This window comes from Melanerpes formicivorus, unplaced genomic scaffold (genome assembly GCF_026170545.1).
Source record: "Melanerpes formicivorus ecotype bairdi unplaced genomic scaffold, bMelFor1.0.p_v2 SCAF_9, whole genome shotgun sequence".
Lineage (NCBI taxonomy): Eukaryota > Metazoa > Chordata > Aves > Piciformes > Picidae > Melanerpes > Melanerpes formicivorus.
The window spans coordinates 16,052,803-16,066,853 of NW_027142361.1; the positions used below are offsets into that span (position 1 = coordinate 16,052,803).

Below are 14,051 nucleotides of genomic sequence, written 5' to 3' on the forward strand. Positions count from 1 at the left end.
CCATTTAGGCTGGAAGAGATCTCTAAGATCATTAAGTCCAAACATTAACCCAGCACTGCCTGTTTACTGCTAAACTATGTCCCCCATAAGATGATGCCCCTCCAAAGATGATGACTCCAACACTGCACTGGGTAGCTGGTTCCAGGGCTTGACAACCCTTTTGGGGAAGACTGGCATCACATCATCCAACACTTGGATCTTATTCCTGTGCTATTTAGTGATGTCAGCAGCAACCAGGAAAAAAAAAAAAAAGAAAAGAAAAAAAAAACAACAGAGGAAAAGCAAGAGATGGAGCCTGCTTTGTAAATGAGAAATTTGTTTGTGCCACTCAAGAGTGGTATGGCAGTGCCTTCAGCTACAATTTATGCAGTGTTTTAAAGGTTTACATAAATCTTAAACAATATTCTCCATCACTCCAGCCTGTTACAGGCATGTACAGCAAAAAGGAAGGCACCGGCGATGTCGGATTTATGGTGGAAAGCCCTCCAACGCCTTCTCCCATGCAGCAGGCTCCAGGCAACAACTGCATTTTTATTCACCCTGTGGTGTGGGGCTCTCCTCCCCCTTTACTTTCCCCTAGTGAAGCCACATCTGGAGGACTGTGTCCAGTTCTGGGCTGCCCAGTTTGAGAGAGACAAGGAATTACTGGAAAAAGTACAGCGGAGGCAACAAAAATGTGGAAGGGACTGAAGCATCCCTGGGAGGAGGAAAGGCTGAGCAACCTGGGGCTATTTAGCCTGGAGAAGAACAGACTGAGAGGAGATCTTCTCAATGCTGATCAATAGCCGAAGGGCAGATGTTAAGAGAATGGGGCCAGACTCTTTTCAGTGGTGCCCAGTGACAGAACAAGGGCCAACAGGAACAAAATAGAACCCAGGAAGTTCCATCTAAGCATGAGAAGAAACTTCTTCCTGTGAGGGTGCTGGAGCCCTGGACCAGGCTGCCCAGAGAAGCTGTGGAGTCTCCTCCTCCAGGGAGATTCCAAACCTTCCTGCACACAATCCTGGGCAACCTGCTATCAATAACCCTGCTTTAGCAGGGAGTGTTGACTGGATGATCTCTAGAAGTCCCTTCAAATCCTCACCATCCTTGAATTTGGGATTCAGTAATCCAGTAGTAACTCTGGGGCTGCTGCCATGCAGGCAGGAACGAACCCAAACCCACTGAGCGAATTAAGGGCAGGAGAAATTCCAGAGAGAGACCTCACGAGTGCCCACTGACACAGAAACCCCATACCAACTTCAAAAGGGCAGAGCTCCTTTACGTTGTGCAACACTTTGCTGAAGGGGACCCATATGGCACCCACTTGGTGTCATGGTCTAGTCATGGGGTCTGTGTTGATAGGTTGGACTCGATGATCCTCGAGGTCCTTTCCAACCTAAGTGATACTGTGATATACATGTGAAATCATTAACTTCATCTGCTGCTTTTGCTCCTGCCATCAATGATTAACGAACATGAAGCAATCAGCATTTTTTCCCCCTTTTAACGAGGAACATTTTTTTTCCCTAAAGAAAGAAAGAAAATGAAAAACCAACAACAAAAAACTAATCTCACGTCCTTACTTCTGCAAGTCGCCGTGAGGATTCGTGCCAGCTCTGCCCAGCTTAAACATTCACACACTGATTTTCAAGGTCACCACTGAAATACGTCATTTTCTACTCAGCCCCTTCTCCTCCGTAACGCGGAGCTCTACTCAGTGCCGACAACGCTGCGCGCAAGGGGCCAGCACCCAAAACGGCCTCGGCAAACTTCATGCCATAAAAGAAGCCCGAAGTAAAATACCCAAGGGAAGGCGGCCTTGGAAAAATGCTAATCTCCTTCGTTAGCCACACACCGGCTTTGCTTGGCACTGTTGTATAAATGCTGAGTAAAGTGACAGCAAAGGTTTTTTCTCCCCCCTCACCCCAGCTAGGTCGCAGCGGGAGAGCCCAGACATATGAACATCCCAGCACTCACTTCCGAACCCACCGCTCGCTCCAAACCCCACCACTCGCTCCCAAAGCCCTCTCAGCAAAAGGGCTGCACTAGGTGGAAGGAGTCGTGGTCCCTTACCCAGCAGCTCCCCCGCTCCGTGGCTCTGCTCGCTGGCTGCGCGGCCCCCGGATGACGAACATGCCGCCGGCTCCCGCTCGCTCCCGCACGCTCCCCCCATGCGCTCCCTGGGGGTTGGCGAGCCCTTCAGCACCCGTCAGCACATGGTGCTGTTGCCATCGCGGGCGAATAGGACTCACCGCCAGCTTCTCCCACACGGTTCCCTCACCGGCTGGTCGATAATGAAACCCAAGGCACGCCGCCGGACCCGAGCGAGCGCCGGCGATGACACCTGCCAGGCAGCTCCGACGGCACGGGAGCGAGCGAGCGAAAGCAGCAAGGCTTGCAGCTTGCTGGGGTTAGAAACAGAACCAGCCCCATCCCAGGGACTCTCATCTTTTAAAGTGAAACTATCAAACGCTCGAAATCAAAGGCAGTTTTGTTTGCTCTAAATTCAGACACAAGTCAGTTTTTATTCTCTGCATCCCCATAAGGCACCATGACAGCTGAGTGTGCCCCAGATGTTATTACATTTTATCTCACATTTTATCTCTAGAGCACAGAAAAATTATCATTGCACATGAGGAAAAACCACGGTGCAGGAAAAACTCCCTTACCCAAATCTCACCCCTCTTGTACCTCCCCACATCCCAGTCTGATGATGGAACCTGAGGCTTCTCCATCCAAAAAGAGGCATTTCATGGAATTGCAGAATCTCAGACTGGTGAGGGTCAGAAGGGACCCCTGCAGATCACCTAGTTCAACCCTCCTGCTAAAGCAGGGTCACCCATAGCAGGTTGCATAGGATCACATCCAGGTGGGTTTGGAATCTCTCCAGAGAAGGCAACTTCACAATTCTTGCCCTTAAAACAGCAGGTTTTTTACTTTGCCAGACTTGGAAAGTGTCAGCTTGGACTTACAAGTTGGACTTACAGCTTGGACTATGAGACAAACCCAGAATCAGGCTGTGTATCACCCTGGGAGTGATCAGGACACCCCCCCCCCCCCCCACCCCCCCCCCCAGTTTTCTCCACAGAGCTGATGTGCACCACAGTATGTTCTGCTAAAATTTTGGATGTGCCTTGCTTTTGTATGGAGCTTGGGTTGGAGGACAGCAGATTTAAGGAAAAAAAACCCCAAACTGTCATCATCCAAACTTGTCTCCAGGGGGTCACAACTACCCCAATGCCCAGCCAGGAGCATGGGGACATGCTGTAACTTCACACCCTCAGTCATATCACAGGCACCATCAAGGTCTGGATGTCACCTTTTTTGAATAGCATAAACAAAACCAAACATGGAACCTTAAGGTGTTTGAGGTGTAAAGTGGCTCTTTTGATCCACGTCCAAATAATTTGGGGTTTGCCATCGGTGTGGCATTTGAATGACTGATTTCAGGGACCCTGGGGAAGGTCCCTTCTCCCCTGTCCTGCTCCTCAGTTCTCAAATTCTTTTCATCAAAAGTAAAGATGAAGCAGGATGGGACTTGGATAGCACAGCTACAGACATCAGAGTAGACACAAAGGAGGAGAAAGTGCTCAGAATGGCACGGGGCGGGGGAAACTTTGACAAGGAACTTGGAATAAAGTGTGTTGGTAGGATGGGGAGATACAGAAATGATGCTCCAGAAGTCAGCAGAGGAGAATAATGTCCAGGTACTCTTTTCCCTGTTCATTGCAGAGGGGTTGGACTTGATGACCTTCTAACCCAGACCATTCTATGATTTCATGATTTTCAGTCCAGGGAGGATGCTGCTGTCTGCATAGTAGAACCTAGAGGACCACAGCTGCAGAAGGGCCAAGCACTCCCCACATCCACCAGACGGGTCACTTGATCATAGAAGGAGATCAGGTTGTTCAGGCAGGACCTGCCCCTCCTAAATCCATGTTGGCTGGTCCTGAGCCCTTGGCCATCTTTCAGGTGCGCAGTTATTGCCACCAGGATAATCTGCTCCATCACTTTCCCTGGCACTGAGGTCAGGCTGACTGGCCTGGAGTTTCCAGGTTCCTCCATCCAACCCTTCTTGTGGATGGGGACCACATTGGCCAGTTTCCAGTCATCTGGGACCTCACCGGTGAGCCAGGACTGGAGGAAAATGATGGAGAGCGGCTTGGCCAGCTCATCCACCAGCTCTCTCAGCACCCTAGGATGGATCCCATCCGGTCCCATGGACTTGTGAGTGTCCAAGTGGCTCAGCAGGTCCCGAACTAATTCCTCATGGATTTCCGGGGCATTACACTGCTCCCTGACCCCGTCACCCAGCTCAGGAGGCCACTCGTCCTGAACTCCTGCCTTACTGTTAAAAATTGAGGCAAAGAAGGTGTTCAGGACCTCAGCCTTTTCCTCGTCTTCAGTGACAGTGTTCCCCTCCAGGTCCAATAAGGAGTGCAGGTTCTTCTTGCCCTTTTCTCCCAGTAACTGATAGGAAAAGTGGGTTAATTTCTACAGCTGCTGAAAGGGAAAAATAAGGATAATTCCCTCCCAGCCAAGGAACATTACACACTTAGTTTCATCTTATGCCACTGAAGTACACTTTGCAATTACACACTTTTCTCTATGGGGAGAGGAAAGCATTTGGCAGAAGGTACAAATACATAACGTTCTGGAGGAGCACAAATTAAACTGTGGCACAAGCACATGTGGGCTTGTAAACACCACTGTAACTCACAGCCACTGAAGGTACCAACACATCCAACAGTGTGCCCAGGAATGCCAACAGCATCCTGGCTTCCATCAGCAATAGTGTGGCCAGCAAGACTAGGGCAGGGATCATCCCTCTGTACTATGTACTGGTGAGGCCATCCCTCAAATACTGGGTTGAGTTTTAGAATAGAATAGAATAGAATAGAATAGAATAGAATAGAATAGACCAGACCAGGTTGGAAAAGACCTTCAAGATCATCGCATCCAACCTATCATCCAACACCACTTAATCAACTAAACCATGGCACCAAGCACCCCATCCAGTCTCCTCCTAAACACCTCCAATGATGGTGACTCCACCACCTCCCTGGGCAGCACATTCCAATGGGCAATCACTCTCTCTATGAAGAATTTCTTCCTAACATCCAGCTTAAACCTCCCCTGGTGCAGCTTGAAACTGTGTCCTCTTGTTCTGGTGCTGGTTGCCTGGGAGAAGAGACCAACCCCCACCTGGCTACAACCTCCCTTCAGGTAGTTGTAGACAGCAGTAAGGTCTCCCGTGAGTCTCCTCTTTTCCAGGCTAAGTAACCCCAGCTCCCTCAGCCTCTCCTCATAGGGCTTGTGCTCCAAACCCCTCCCCAGCTTTGTGCCCTTCACTCTCTACAACTCTCTCTCTCACTCTAACTCCTACTGTTCCCTGAAAGGAGGTTGAAGGGAGGTGAAGTTTGGGTCTCTTCTCCCAAGTAAAAAGCAATAGGAGAAGAAGAAATGGCCTCAAGTTGTACCAGGACAGGTTTGGGTTTGACATGAGGAACAATTTCTTCCCCAAAGGGTAGTCAAGGCCTGGAACAGGCTGCCCAGGGCAGTGGTGGAGTCCACATCCCCTGAGGGATTAAAAAGCCATGTAGACGTGGTGCTGAGAGAGATGGTTTAGTGGTGACCTAGCAGTGCTGAGTTGGACTCAATGATTTTAAAGGTCTTTTTCCACCTAGACCATTCTATGATTCTCTGATAAGAGCCAGAGGAAAGTCTTTCCGGTGCTGCCTCCAAAGCGACGATTAATCTGCTGGGGAGAATCCTTCCCTTGCCAAAACAGAGCACTGTACTAGAGAGCTTGTTTGCAAAGACTGTTGTGGTTTTCCTGCAAATAAATTAATCAATTTTATTAGACTTGATGCTAAATTCCTGATTGATGGCTCCCCTTCTGAAGATGCAAGCTGCTGGCTGGCTGCCATGGAAGAAGACTGGAAGGCAACAGCATGAAAAGCTAACCAAAACTCAATGACCACACCAAAAATAAATATATGAAAGGCTGTATTTGGAATTCCTTGATTATTATCCTGTTGTAAAATTCTGGTTAGTTTGTCTGATCTCTAATTATCTGGGGATGAACTAATCCTGGTTTTGATCTCGGTCTGCCTTCACCACCCATGGTTAAGCACTGGCCACGGCTAGGATTTTGTTCAAAGATAGAAAATGCCCATATTTTTCTAACCAACTAAATCAAGAAGGCAGCACACTGCTGAAGACAAAGCTTCAGAACATTGTAAAGTGTAAGTGCCACATTAGATGGCAACTTGCATGCCTCAACCTGGACTTGCACTAAAAATCTCCTTCCTGAAAGTCAAAGAACCATGGATTCACAGACTCATTTTCGCTGGAAGCAAACTAACATCATCAAGTCCAACTGGGCAGTTAACCCAGCACTGCCAAGTCTGCTGCTAAACCATGTTCCTCAGCACTACATCTGCACAGATTTTCAGTCCCTCCAGGGATGGGGAATCAACCACTTCCCCGGACAGCCTGGCCCAGGGCTTGACAACCATCTCAGAGACGAAATTGTTCCTCGTGTAGAGCCTAAACCTCCCATGGCACAACTTGAGGCCATGTTCTCTTGCCCTATTTTGTCCTATTGCTTTTTACTTGGGAGAAGAGACCAATCGCCACCTCATTCCAACCTCCTTTCTGGTTCTTGATCACAGAGCAAGAAGATCTCCCCTGATCTTCCTTTTCTCCAGGTTAAACAATCCCACTTTGCTCAGCTGCTCCTCAGAAGACTTGTGATCTAGTTAAGTTTTGTGCTCTAGAATTCTTTATCCACTAGTCACCATCCTGGGGGTCCTCACCCCAAAAACATTCACCAATGCTCTTCTATTACCACACAGACACCTGGAGGGGACCACAAAGCTGACCAAACCTAACAGTCCATCAAAGCAAGCAAGTGCTTCACCTTCACAACTGGTGAGCTACCCTCATGTAACCAACTGTTACTAGCAGGGCAAGGTAAGTGCTGTGCAGCAGCTTTTTCACTGGAGGAGGAGAAGCCATTAGGAAGATACATTAAAAAAGCCCAACACACAGAATTCAGTTTATTTTCTACCCAAAGTAAATCTTTTCAAAGGCTGCAGAGTGAGATATTAAAAAAACAACCAAACCCATAAAACCATGCAGAAAGAAAAATGCAGCTTAAAAAATAAAGCATTAAGAGCCTTTTCCAAATGAAGTGAAAGCCTTCTGAAACCCTATAAAGATCTACATGAAGAAATTCCTCCACAGTTGGATTACTGCTGTTACAAGAACTATCATCAAGCTGCCACCAGCTTCATCCTTACCCTCTATCCGAGTCTGAGTGATGCACGACAGGAGCACCAGTGTTTACAGCTACACAGTATCACAGTATCACAATATTGCTAAGGTTGGAAGAGACCACGAGGATCATCGAGTCCAACCTGTCACCACAGACCTCATGACTAAACCATGGCACCAAGTGCCACGTCCAATCCCCTCTTGAACACCTCCAGGGATGGCGACTCCACCACCTCCCCGGGCAGCCCATTCCAATGACGAACGACTCGCTCGGTGAAGAACTTTCTCCTCACCTCGAGCCTAAACTTCCCCTGGCACAGCTTGAGACTGTGTCCCCTTGTTCTGGTGCTGGTTGCCTGGGAGAAGAGACCAACCCCTTCCTGGCTACAACCACCTTTCAGGTAACTGTTGAGGGCAATGAGGTCACCCCTGAGCCTCCTCTACTCCAGGCTAAACAATCCCAGCTCCCTCAGCCTCTCCTCATAGGGCTTGTGCTCAAGGCCTCTCACCAGCCTTGTTGCCCTTCTCTGGATACGTTCAAGTGTCTCGATGTCCTTCCTAAACTGAGGGGCCCAGAACTGGACACAGTACTCAAGGTGCGGCCTAACCAAAGCAGAGTACAGGGGCACAATGACTCCCCTGCTCCTGCTGGCCACTATTCCTAATGCAGGCCAGGATGCCATTGGCCCTCTTGGCCACCTGGGCACACTGCTGGCTCATATTTAGGCAGCTGTCAATCAGCACCCCCAGGTCCCTCTCTGTTTGGCAGCTCTCCAGCCACTCTGACCCCAGCCTATAGCTCTGCATGGGGTTGCCGTGGCCAAAGTGCAGCACTTGGCACTTGGACTTGTTAAATGCCATCCCATTGGACTCCGCCCATCTGTCCAGTTGGTCGAGGTCCCTCTGCAGAGCCCTTTAACCCTCTAACTGACTAACATCTGCCCTTAACTTGGTGTCATCTGCAAATTTGCGGATGACTGACTCAATCCCCTCATCCAGATCATCAATGAAGATGTTAAAGAGGATGGGGCCCAGCACTGATCCCTGGGGGACGCCACTGGTGACTGGCCGCCAGCTGGATGTGGCACCATTCACCACTACTCTCTGGGCTTGGCCCTCCAGCCAGTTCCTAACCCAGCTCAGAGTGTTGCGGTCCAAGCCACGAGCTGACAGCTTAGTCAGCAGTTTGCTGTGGGGGACAGTATCACAGGCCTTGCTGAAGTCCAAGTAGACCACATCCACAAGACCATTTGTGTGACCAGAGGATCTCAAACAGCTTCTGTATCTCAGCCAGGGCAAAGAGCACCTTCTCACTTGCCTATAGGAGGTGGGGAAGGGTCATCATCCTTCTCACAAGGATTGAAGCAAGCCTCCAGTTTCTAAGCACATCCTGTAGGATTTTCCTGCTAAAGGGGGTGATGATTGCTGTCACCTGCTGTTGGCCATAGCTGACTAAATGTGGCTGCACCCTTGATGTTCCCTGAGCATCTGCAATGGGGTGGGGTGTTCAAAATGGGTAAGAAAAAAAGCAGTGTATCATGCTAAACCTTGCTCTGGAGCAGAGGATGATTGAGACACAAAGACACCAGTCTCAAAATTAGTTCTTCCCCAGATGAAGAAGTTTTGCAGAGCATCTTACAAGGAGAGGCTGAGAGACCTAGGGGTGTTTAGCCTAGAAAAGAGCAGACTGAGAGGGCAATCTTCCCAATGGTCAACAAAAAGGAACAGAGTAAGAGAATAGGGCCAGACTCTTTGCAGTGGTGCCCAGTGAGAGGCACACACTGGAACCCAGGAGGTTCCATCTGAACAGGAGGAAAAGCTTTTTTCCTGTGAGGGTGAAAGAGCACTGGTCCAGGCTTCCCAGAGAGGTTGCAGAATCTCCTTCTCTCAAGATATTCCAAACCTGACTGGACATGATCCTGGGCAACCTGCTCTGAGTGAACCTGCTTTAGTAGGAGGCTTGGACTAAATGACCCCCAGAAGTCCCTCCCAACCCCTACCAGGCTGAGATTCTGTGATCACTGAAGTCCTCCTAAATCACTCAGCAGTGTGGGGAAGAGGAAGCTGATGGTGCTCACTGGGTATCTGCTGAGCCTTCTCCTATTTTTTAACTTTATTAAGGAACAGACAGCTATTAAAATTTGCATACAGTGCAAGATTTAGAAGAGGTGAAACCACCTCTGAGAACAAAGATTCTGAAACATCCCAGGGAGCTGAAACAAGAAACAACAAGAAACTTGGACAAGCACAACATTAATCAAGAGCTACAGAGGGAAATGAGCTCAGCTGCATCAAGAAGTGGCTCCTGCAGCCCATGTACTGGGTTGGGCTGGTGGCATGGGGCTGTTTTCAAATCCTTAAGAGTAGTCAGGTAACACCAAGCAAGATGTTGTATGGGAACTCCTGCAAAATGCAGCAATGACATCACAGCATCCATGGTTATCTGGCCACATCAGCAGAGCATGGAGAATGAAGGGTTTGGGCTGTTAGAGGTATTGGTATCTAGCTATGCATAATTAGCTAAGCAAACAGGGGATTGTGCCCAGCTCAGATCACCTTCTCAGCAGACACATCACCAGAAGTGTTTCTCCAAGAGAAGTGTGAATGACAGAGAAGTTAAAGGGATTAATAAGAAAAATATTAAAACAACAGAGCAGGTGGAGTTTGACCAAACCCCTGTGCAAAGGAAAAGCTGCTACAACTGAACAGGTCTTGATTGCAGGTGGCATCCCGTGGGCTGGGTGGTCCCCATGTAATCCATAGGTGGTTACCTTCAATCTCAGATGACCTGGGTTATAGAATCATCAAATCCTGGAATGGTTTGGGTGGGAAGGGACCTTTAAAAAGGTCATCTAGTCCAACCACCTTGCAGTGAGCAGGGACATCTTCAACTAGATCAGGTTGCTCAGAGCCCTGTCCAACCTGACCTGGAATGGTTCCAAGGATGAGGCATCCATCACCTCTCTGGGCAAACTGTGCCAATGTCTCACCATTCTCAGCATAAAAGGAAAAAAAAAACAAAAAAGGTTCTTTCTTTCTTTCTTTGTGGTTTGTTTATTTTTTATTCATTTGCATCACAGCAGTACCTAGATGTCCTGAGCAAGACCTTAGCCAGGGCTCTACAGGGAGGATGCAGCAGATGCTGCCTGGAAGCATTTCCAAAGGGAAACACATTGAATGGAAGATGTCCTGGTGTTGTGAGTTAGCAAGTTTGAGCCAGGACCTGCTTCTGAGAACCCAACCAACACTCAAGTCAGGCTCAGAAATTAAAACTGTGTGATCTAATCCCAAGCAAGACATACAAGGGTGTGGGTACCACCTCACCAGGCTGCCAGCCTGTGGTGGAACCATTCTCTGGCTGGTGGCAGAGGCTTACCTGGCTCTTTAGAGTCCTCCTTGAGATTTTTTTTCTCCTCTACCACCAAGATGCAGAGGTCAGGTCACAGCTACCCCAAAACAGAAGGAAGGAAGAGAAGGCACGAGGGGGATGAGCATAACAAGGAGGAGTGAAATGCAAGGTTGAAGAGATTCCTCTTCAAGAGGAACTGGGAAAAATGCAGGGAATACCACTTCAAAAAGGCTGGTTATTTTTCTCCCCTCATCTTCAGTTATCTTGGTTTGTGAGATTTCCAAACACCTCCCTCTCTTCTCAGCTGATATTTTAGACAAACCATATGGAGATAAAGGGAAAAAAACCCAACCCCACCCAGCAACAGTGATGCACAACAGAGGCAACGCTGGAGCTGCTTGCATCATTATTAATCCTTTTTTACCATCACTCCCAGATGCTTCCAAAACATGAGGATCCTTGCCCTGAGGTGTTTACAGAGCCTGTTAGATGTGATCTAATTAAGAGGTAAATAAGGCAGTGGGGAATGTAGGGGGGGGGAGGAGGAAGGTGAGGCTGGGGGGAGGATGATGCACAATTAACTTCAGCAGCTTCGTAGAGGTTACCCCTAATTTACATGACAGTGTTTTGTGCCCACAAACTGTTTAGCTCTATTTTAGGGAAAGCCATCTGGTGTTTTAACCACCAAAATCTTCCAGCACCAGTCTCCATCACTCATCACTTTCCTATTTGATGATGCTGATGAAAGGGATGGCACCTAGGCTCCTCCAGCCAAGACACCCTGTTTCTCTCCAGCCTCTAAGCTCCATCCACTCCACTGCAGCCAGCACTCCTCCGCTCCATGGAAGATTTAACAGGGCAGAGCAGAGGCAGCCTGGCTCAGAATGGCTCCAAGAGCAGTAAAGGAGCATCCCTACATTCTACATCTAGTTGATGTTTATCATCCTCCTTGGCCATCTTTTCTGCCCATGGGGGATGAAGGGATGAAGAGTAGCCCTGTGGAGAAGGGCTTGGAGACACTGGTGGGTGAAAAGCTGAACATGAGCCAGCAATGTGCCCTCACAACCTGAATCCAACTGCATCCTGGGCTGCATCCAAAGCAGCTTGGCCAGAAGGTTGAGGGAGGGGATTCTGCCCCTCTGCTCTGGTCAGACCCCATCTGTAGTGCTCTGTCCAGCTCTGAACCCCTCAGCACAACAGGTCCATACCTACTGGAGCAGGTCTAGAGGAGGCCACAGAGACGATCAGAGGCCTGGAACCCCTCTGCTCTAGTTGAAGCTCATTGCAAGGGGGTTGGACTAGATGACCTTTAAAGGTCCCTTCCAACAGGAATATTCTATGATTCTATGTTCTGAAGTCACAGTGTGACTTTAGATATCCCTCCTGGTTGCACATCGCCCTCCAGCACCACACTTTTTGCCACTGCAGCATCAGGTAGTACTTTTTAAAGACAATTTGCAGGTCTTTTAAAACAAAAGCATAAGGAGAGCAGAAGGAAGCTCAACCACAAATCCTACTGCTCTTTGGAAAACATCCCACAGACAGCAGCCCCTACAAAAGTCAGCCAGTGGGGATCTGCTTCAAGAGCTTCCTGACTGTGGGGATAGGCACTTGCTTTGCAAATATTAATTAATGGGAGGATGACAGCCAGGGATGGAGATGCTACAGGTGGAAAATGCTACTGGAAGTCATACTGTGTAAGGATGAAAATCTACCAGTGGCGAGTACTGTGCTGCTGCTATATCCACTCATCGCTTCGGCAGGATCAGCAGCAAACTGGTGTCCAGGTGCACTTCCCAGTCCTTTGGGACCTCTGAGCAGAGACTCAAGCAAATAAACAGTAGGTAACACCCCACAGCAGATAATTCCTCTTCATTTTAGACATGCGCACACACACCATGTCTCTCCCGTTTATGTGCAAACCCCAGACAGAGCCGGAGAGCAGCATGGATAAAACTGGGATAGGGGAGGTACAGTAAGAGCCACTGACAGCTACCTGGGTAAGGGGGGAGCCTCAGGCAAAGCATGCCAGAAGAATACACAGCCCATCACACTGATCATGTTTGAAAAGAATTTCTAGAGGTAGAGGCCAGAGCTGCATCTCACCCTGGTTGGAAATCACAGCAAGGAGAAACAGGAGCTGGGTATGAACACAGTGTATGAGCTCTCCCACCTGTCCAGCCACACACCCTGGTGTCACTGAGCCTTTTCTAAGGAGACAAACTTTTTAACACTACTTTGGATACTTGATTCTTGGTTGCAAAAATGCCTGGAGCACAGCAGGTTCCTCCACAAAGACCAGAGGAGGATGGGAGGGGTGAGAGCCCTGCACAGTGAAGGGTCATCATAGGAACCTAGCAGCATCTCACCCTGTGGAGACCTTGGCTGCAGGGCTACAAAGACACTGAGGGGATTGGAGCATCTTTCTGAGCAGGAGAGGCTGAAAGACCTGGGGCTCTTTAGCCTGGGGAAGAGCAGACTGAGAGGGGGATCTTCTTAGTGTTGGTCAATAGCTAAAGGGCACTGGGGTAAGGAGATGGGCCCAGACTTTTTTTCAATGGTGTCCAGCAACAGGACAAGGGGCATCAGGCACAAACTGGAACACAGGTTCCATCTGAACAGGAGGAAAAGCTTCTATTCTGTGAAGTTTGCTGGAGCCCTGGGAGAGGCTGCCCAGATAGGTTGTGGAGTCTCCTTCTCTGGAGAGATTCCAAAGCTGCCCGAGTGTGATCCTCTGCAACCTGCCATGGTTGACCCTGCTTTAGCAGAGGGTTTGGGCTAGATGACCCCCAGAAGTCCCTCCCAACCCCTACCATGCTGAGATTCTGTGTGCAGTCAGGACTAACCCGGCACAGCGCCGCACATCCCAGTTCCAACCATCTGGGAGATAACGCCGTATCCCACGCCTTGAATCACAAATATTTTCCTTTCACACTTCAAGTTGTCCAAGTAATTACAAGCAGTCTTGATAACTGAGGTTTCCAACCAATCCTCTCCTCTGCAGCTCTGCTGGAACAGAGATCTTCATTTTCTGGGAGAATGGAAAGAGGATGAAATGGGGCTGGACCATCTTGGTGCCCTGAGGGGCTGAATCTGTCTGTGCAAGGAGAGCAGGGGGAATTCAGTGCACTAACTAAGCCCCAGGGTGATGGAGCTGGGACGCCTTGGGAAGGGGCTGAGCCTTGTACACATCATTAGAAATGCCTTCTTTTTTTTAAATTTTTTTTTAAGCTTATGTGGCTGCCTTTATAGCTCCACAGTAGCACTAAAAGAGGTGGTGAGGATTAGCATGCTTTAAAAAGATCCTAAAGCCAACCTGTTCACCAACTGTCACCAACACTTCCCTGACAAGCCAGGCTGCATGTTCAAAGCAATCAGTACCAAAAGGCAGGTACATGAGGACGCTTCAGCATCACATTCCCCCAAGCCCCATGTCAGA

At 48.9% G+C, this 14,051-nt stretch overlaps 1 protein-coding gene across 8 annotated transcripts in view; it reads right to left on the bottom strand.

The window, feature by feature from the left end:
• The window catches only part of NCOA1 (nuclear receptor coactivator 1), a 411,243-nt gene that overhangs the window by 182,955 nt on the left and 214,237 nt on the right, over nucleotides 1–14,051 (bottom strand). Inside the window, exon 1 of one of the 8 annotated variants that reach the window (XM_068143161.1) lies at nucleotides 2,056–3,010. The exons of the other annotated variants lie outside the window; for them this stretch is intronic. The gene's annotated coding sequence lies outside the window, so the exon portion shown is untranslated. Of the gene's footprint in view, nucleotides 1–2,055; nucleotides 3,011–14,051 lie in introns of those variants that run through there. 8 annotated transcript variants of the gene reach the window in all.